Source organism: Colletes latitarsis, unplaced genomic scaffold (genome assembly GCF_051014445.1).
Source record: "Colletes latitarsis isolate SP2378_abdomen unplaced genomic scaffold, iyColLati1 scaffold0013, whole genome shotgun sequence".
NCBI lineage: Eukaryota > Metazoa > Arthropoda > Insecta > Hymenoptera > Colletidae > Colletes > Colletes latitarsis.
This window is the reverse complement of record NW_027488368.1, coordinates 19,202,803-19,209,998: the sequence shown is the minus strand read 5'-3', so window position 1 is coordinate 19,209,998 and position 7,196 is coordinate 19,202,803.

Genomic DNA, 7,196 nt, shown 5'->3' with positions numbered 1-7,196 from the left:
TCGCATACTTGTTGGCCAGATCCTGGCCTTTTTCTGATTTGGATCACGTAGTAATGTGGTACCACACTGAAACAGACAATAAAAGCTGGTTCCCATTAGCATTTTAGAGGATATCGCTGGTTATGTCTGGGTTAGTTCTGGTATTTGCAATCATCTGGCTCATACTTTCGCGTTTTTCGCATACTTGTTGGTCAGATCCTGGGTTTTTTCTGGTTTGGATCCCGTAGTAATGTGGTTCCACACCGAAACAGTCAATTAAACCTGGTACCGATTAATGTTTTAGAGGATAAAGCCGGTTATGTCTGGGTTAGGTCTGGTATTTGCCTCATCTGGCTCGTATTTTCTCATTTTTCGCATGCTTGTTGCCCAGATCCTGGCCTTCTTCTGGTTTCGATCACGTAGTAATGCGGTACCATACCGAAACAGTCAATTAAACCTGGTTGCGATTACTATATTAGAGGATAACGCTGGTTATGTCTGAGCTAGTTCTGGTATTTGCCCACATCTGGCTCGCACTTTCGCATTTCTCGCATACTTGTTGGCCAGATCCTGGCCTTTTTCTGGTTTGTATCACGTAGTAATGCGGTACCACACCGAAACAGTCAATTAAACCTGGTTGCGATTACTATATCAGGGGATAACGCCGGCTATGTCTCGGTTAGGTCTGGGATTTGCCCTCATCTGGCTCGTGCTTTCGTATTTTTCGCATACTTGTTGGCCAGATCCTGGGCTTTTTCTGGTTTGCATCACGTAGTAATGTGGTACGACACTGAAACAGTCAGTAGAAGCTGGTTCCGAATAATATTTTATAGGATAACACTGGTTATGTCTGGGTTAGTTCTGGTATTTCCAATCATCTGGCCCATACTTTCGCGTTTTTCGCATACTTGTTGGTCAGATCCTGGGTTTTTTCTGGCTTGGATCCCGTAGTAACACGGTACCACACCGAAACAGTCAATTAATCCTGGTTGCGATTAATATTTTAAAGGATAACGCCGGTAATGTCTGGGTCAGGTCAGGTATTTGCCCTCATCTGGTACGTACTTTCGCATTTTTCGCATGCTTGTTGGCCAGATCCTGGCCTTTTTCTGGCTTGGACCAAGTAGTAATGAGGTTCCACACCGAAACAGTCAATTAAACCTGGTTGCGATTACTATATTAGAGGATAACGCTGGTTATGTCTGGGTTAGTTTTGGTATTTGCCCTAATCTGGCTCGTACTTTCGCGTTTTTCGCCTACTTGTTGGCCAGTTCCTGGGTTTTTTCTGGCTTGGATCCCATAGTAATGAGGTTCCACACCGAAACAGTCAATTAAACCTGGTTGCGATTAATATTTTAGAGGATAACGCCGGTAATGTCTGGGTTAGGTCAGGTATTTGCCCTCATCTGGCACGTACTTTCGCATTTTTCGCATGCTTGTTGGCCAGATCCTGGCCTTTTTCTGGCTTGGACCAAGTAATAATGTGGGACCACACTGAAACAGTCGATGAAAGCTGGTTCCGATTAGTATTTTAGAGGATAACGCTGGTTATGTCTCGGTTAGGTCTGGGATTTGGCCTCATGTGTATCGTACTTTCGCATTTTTCGCATACTTGTTGGCCAGACCCTGAGCTGTTTCTGGTTTGGTTCAGGTAGTAATGTGGTACCACACTGAAAGAGTCAATAAAAGCTGGTTCCGATTAATATTTTAGTGGAGAACGCCGGTTATGTCTCGGTTAGGTCTGGGATTTGGCCTCATGTGTTTCGTACTTTCGCATTTTTCGCATACTTGTTGGCCAAATCCTGGCCTTTTTCTGTTTTGTATCACGTAGTAATGCGGTACCACACCGAAACAGTGAATTAAACCTGGTTGCGATTAATATTTTAGTGGAGAACGCCGGTTATGTCTCGGTTAGTTCTGGTATTTGCCCACATCTGGCTCATACTTTCGCGTTTTTCGCATACTTGTTGGCCTGGTCCTGGGTTTCTTCTGGTTTGGATCCCGTAGTAATGTGGTTCCACACCGAAACAGACAATTAAACCTGGTTGCGATTAATATTTTAGAGGATAACGCCGGTTATGTCTGGGTTAGTTCTGGTATTTGCAATCATCTGGCCCATACTTTCGCGTTTTTCGCATACTTGTTGGTCAGATCCTGGGTTTTTTCTGGTTTGGATCCCGTAGTAATGAGGTTCCACACCGAAACAGTCAATTAAGCCTGGTTCCGATTAATGTTTTAGAGGATAACGCCGGTTATGTCTGTGTTAGGTCTGGTATTTGCCTCATCTGGCTCGTATTTTCTCATTTTTCGCATACTTGTTGGCCAGATCCTGGCCTGTTTCTGGTTTGGATCACGTAGTAACGCGGTACCACACCGAAACAGTCAATTAATCCTGGTTCCGATTAATATTTTAGAGGATAACGCCGGTTATGTCTCGGTTAGGTCCGGGATTTGCCATCATCTGGCTCGTGGTTTCGTTTTTTTAGCATACTTGTTGGCCAGGTCCTGGGCTTTTTCTGGTTTGGATCACGTAATAATGTGGCACCACACTGAAACAGTCAATGAAAGCTGGTTCCGATTAGTATTTTAGAGGATAACGCTGGTTATGTCTGGGTTAGTTCTGGTATTTGCCCTCATCTGGCTCGTACTTTCGCATTTTTCTCATACTTGTTGGGCAGATCCTGGCCTTTTTCTGGCTTGGACCACGTAGTAATGTGGTACCACACTGAAACAGTCAATTAAACCTGGTTGCGATTTATATTTTAGAGGATAACACCGGTTATGTCTCGGTTAGGTCTGGGATTTGCCCCCCATCTGGCTCGTGCTTTCATTGTTTCGCATACTTCTTGGCCAGGTCCTGGGGTTTTTCTGGTTTGGATCACGTAATAATGTGGCGCCACACTGAAACAGTTAATGAAAGCTGGTTCCGATTAGTATTTTAGAAGATAACGCTGGTTATGTCTCGGTTAGGTCTCGGATTTGGCCTCATGTGTATCGTTCTTTCGCATTTTTCGCATACTTGTTGGACAGACCCTGAGCTGTTTCTGGATTGGTTCAGGTAGTAATGTGGTACCACACTGAAACAGTCAATAAAAGCTGGTTCCGATTAATATTTTAGTGGAGAGCGCCGGTTATGTCTCGGTTAGGTCTGGTATTGGCCCACATCTGGCTCGCACTTTCGCATTTTTCGCATACCTGTTGGCCAGGTCCTGGCCTTTTTCTGGTTTGGATCACGTAGTAATGTGGTACCACACTGAAACAGTCAATAAAAGCTTGTTCCGATTAGTATTTTAGAGGAAAACTCTGGTTATGTCTGAGTTAGTTCCTGTATTTGCAATCATCTGGCTCATACTTTCTCGATTCTCGCATACTTGTTGGCCAGGTCCTGGCGTTTTTCTGGTTTGGATCACGTAGTAATGCGGTACCACACCGATACAGTCAATTCAACCTGGTTGCGATTAATATTATAGAGGATATCGCTGGTTATGTCCCGGTTAGGTCTGAGATTTGCCCTCATCTGGCTCGTACTTTCGCATTTTTCGCATACTTGTTGACCAGATCCAGGGCTTTTTCTGGCTAGCATCTCGTAGTAATGCGGTACCACACCGAAACTGTCAATTCAACCTGGTAGCGATTAATATTGTAGACGATAACGCCGGTTATGTCTGGGTTAGGTATGGTATTTGCCCTCATCTGGCTCGTACTTTCGCATTTCTCGCATACTTGTTGGTCAGATCCTGGCCTTTTTCTGGTTTGGATCACGTAGTAAGACGGTACCACACCGAAGCAGTCAATTAAACCTGGTTGCGATTAATATTTTGGAGGATAACGCGGGTTATGTCTCGGTTAGCACTGGGATTTGCCCTCATCTGGCTCGTACTTTCGCATTTTTCGCCAACTTGTTGGTCAGATCATGGCCTTTTCATGGTTTGGATCACGCAGTAATGTAGTACCACAATGAAACAGTCAATAGAAGCTGGTTCCGATTAGTATTTTAGTGGATAACGCCGGTTATGTCTCGGTAAGGTCTGGGATTTGCCCTCATCAGGCTCGTACTTTCGCATTTTTCGCATACTTGTTGGGCAGATGCTGGGGTTTTTCTGGTTTTGACCACGTAGTAATGCGGTACCACACCGATACAGTCAATTCAACCTGGTTGCGATTAATATTATAGAGGATAACGCTGGTTATGTCCCGGTTAGGTCTGAGATTTGCCCTCATCTGGCTCGTACTTTCGCATTTTTCGCATACTTGTTGACCAGAGCCAGGGCTTCTTCTGGCTAGCATCTCGTAGTAATCCGGTACCACACCGAAACTGTCAATTCAACCTGGTAGCGATTAATATTTTAGACGATAACGCGGGTTATGTCTCGGTTAGGTCTGGGATTTGCCCTCATCAGGCTCGTACTTTCGCATTTTTCTTATACTTGTTGGCCAGATCCTGGGCTTTTTCTGGTTTGGATCACGTAGTAATGTGGTACCACACTGAGACAGTCAATTAAAGCTTGTTCCGATTAGTATTTTAGAGGAAAACTCTGGTTATGTCTGAGTTAGTTCTGGTATTTGCAATCATCTGGCTCATACTTTCGCGATTTTCGCATACTTGTTGGCCAGTTCCTGGCGTTTTTCTGGTTTGGATCACGTAGTAATGCGGTACCACATCGAAACAGTCAATTAAACCTGGATGCGATTAATATTTTAGAGGATAACGCCGGTTATGTCTCGGTCAGGTCTGGGGTTTGCCCTCATATGTCTCGTACCTTCGCATTTTTCGCATACTTGTTGGCCAGATACTGGCCTTTTTCTGGTTTGGAACACGTAGTAATGCGGTACCACACCGAAACAGTCAATAAACCTGGTTGGGATTAATATTTTAGAGGATAACGCCGGTTATGTCTGGGTTAGGTCTGGGGTTTGCCCTCATCTGTCTCGTACCTTCGAATTTTTCGCATACTTGTTGGCCAGCTCCTGACCTTTTTCTGGTTTGGATCACGCAGTAGTGCGATACCACACCGAAATAGTCAATTAAACCTGGTTGCGAGTAATATTTACGAGGATAACGCCGGTTATGTCTGGGTTAGGTCTGGGGTTTGCCCTCATCTGTCTCGTACCTTCGCATTTTTCGCATACTTGTTGGCCAGCTCCTGACCTTTTTCTGGTATGGATCACGTAGTAATGCGGTACCACACCGAAACAGACAATTAAGCCTGGTTGCGAATAATATTTCAGAGGATAACGCCGGTTATGTCTCGGTTAGGTCTGGGAATTGCCTTCATCTGGCTCGTACTTTCGCATTTTTCGCATACTTGTTGGCCAGATCCTGGGCTTTTTCTGGTTTGGATCACGTAGTAATGTGGTACCACAGTGAAACAGACAATAAAAGCTTGTTCCGGTTAGTATTTTAGAGGATAACGCTGGTTATGACTGGGTTAGTCATGGTATTTGCAATCATCTGGCTCATTCTTTCGCTTTTTTCGCATACTTGTTGGCCTGAACCTGCGTTTTTTCTTGTTTGGATCCCGTAGTAATGTGGGTCCTCAACGAAGCAGTCTATTAAACCTGGTTCCGATTAATATCTTAGAGGATAGCGCCGGTTATCTCTGTGTTAGGTCTGGTATTTGCCCTCATGTGGCTCGTACTTTCGCATTTTTCGCATACATGTTGGCCAGATCCTGGGCTTTTTCTGGTTTGGATCACGTAGTAATGTGGTACCACACTGAAACAGTCAATAAAAGCTGGTTCCGATTAGTGTTTTAGAGGATAACGCTGGTTATGTCTGGGTTAGTTCTGGTATTTGCAATCATCTGGCTCATACTTTCGCATTTTTCTCATACTTGTTGGCCAGTTCCTGGCCTTTTTCTGGTTTGGATCACGTAGTAATGCGGTACCACAACGAAACAGTCAATTGAACCTGGTTGCGACTAATATTTTAGAGGATAACGCCGGTTATGTCTCTGTCAGGTCTGGGAATTGCCCTCATCTGGCTCGTACTTTCTCATTTTTCGCATACTTGTTGGCCAGATCCTGGGCTTTTTCTGGCTTGGACCACGTAGTAATATGGTACCACTCTGAAACAGTCAATAAAAGCTTGTTCCGATTAGTATTTTAAAGGATAACGCTGGTTATTTCTGGGTTAGTTATGGTATTTGCAATCATCTGGTTCATACTTTCGCGTTTTTCGCATACTTGTTGGCCAGATCCTGGCCTTTTTCTGGTTTGGAACACGTAGTAATGCGGTACCACACTGAAACAGTCAATTAAACCTGGTTGCCGATTAATATTTAAGAGGATAACGCCGGTTATGTCTCGGTTAGGTCTGGGATTTGCCCCCATCGGGCTCGTACTTTCGCATTTTTCGCATAATTGTCGGCCAGATCCTGGGCTTTTTCTGTCGTGCATCACGTAGTAATGCGGTACCACACCGAAACAGACAATTAAACCTGGTTGCGATTATTATTTTAGAGGATAACGCCGGTTATGTCTCGGTTAGGTCTGGGATTTGCCCTCATCTGGCTCGAACTTTCGCATTTTTCGCATACTTGTTGGCAATATCCTGGGCTTTTTCTGGTTTGGATCACGTAGTAATGCGTTACCACACCGAAGCAGTCAATTAAACCTGGTTGCGGATAATATTTTCGAGGATAACGCCGGTTATGTCTGGGTTAGGTCTGGTATTTGCCCTCATCTGGCTCGTACTTTCGCATTCTTCGCATACTTCTTAGCCAGATACTGACCTTTTTGTGGTGTTGAACACGTAGTAATCCAGTACCACACCGAAACAGTCAATTAAACCTGGTTGCGATTAATATTTAAGAGGATAACGCCGGTTATGTCTCGGTTAGGTCTGGGATTGGCCCTCATCTGGCTCGTACTTTCGCATTTTTCGCATAATTGTTGGCAAGATCCTCGGCTTTTTGTGGTTTGGATCACGTAGTAATCCGGTACCACACCGAAGCAGTCAGTTAAAGCTGGTTGCGATTAATATTTTTGAGGATAACGCCGGTTATGACTGGGTTAGGTCTGGTATTTGCCATCATCTGGCTCGTACTTTTGCATTTTTCTTATACTTGTTGGCCAGATCCTGGGCTTTTTCTGGTTTGGATCACGTAGTAATGCGGTACCATACCGAAACAGTCAATTAAACCTGGTTGCGATTACTATATTAGAGGATAACGCTGGTTATGTATGAGCTAGTTCTGGTATTTGCCCACATCTGT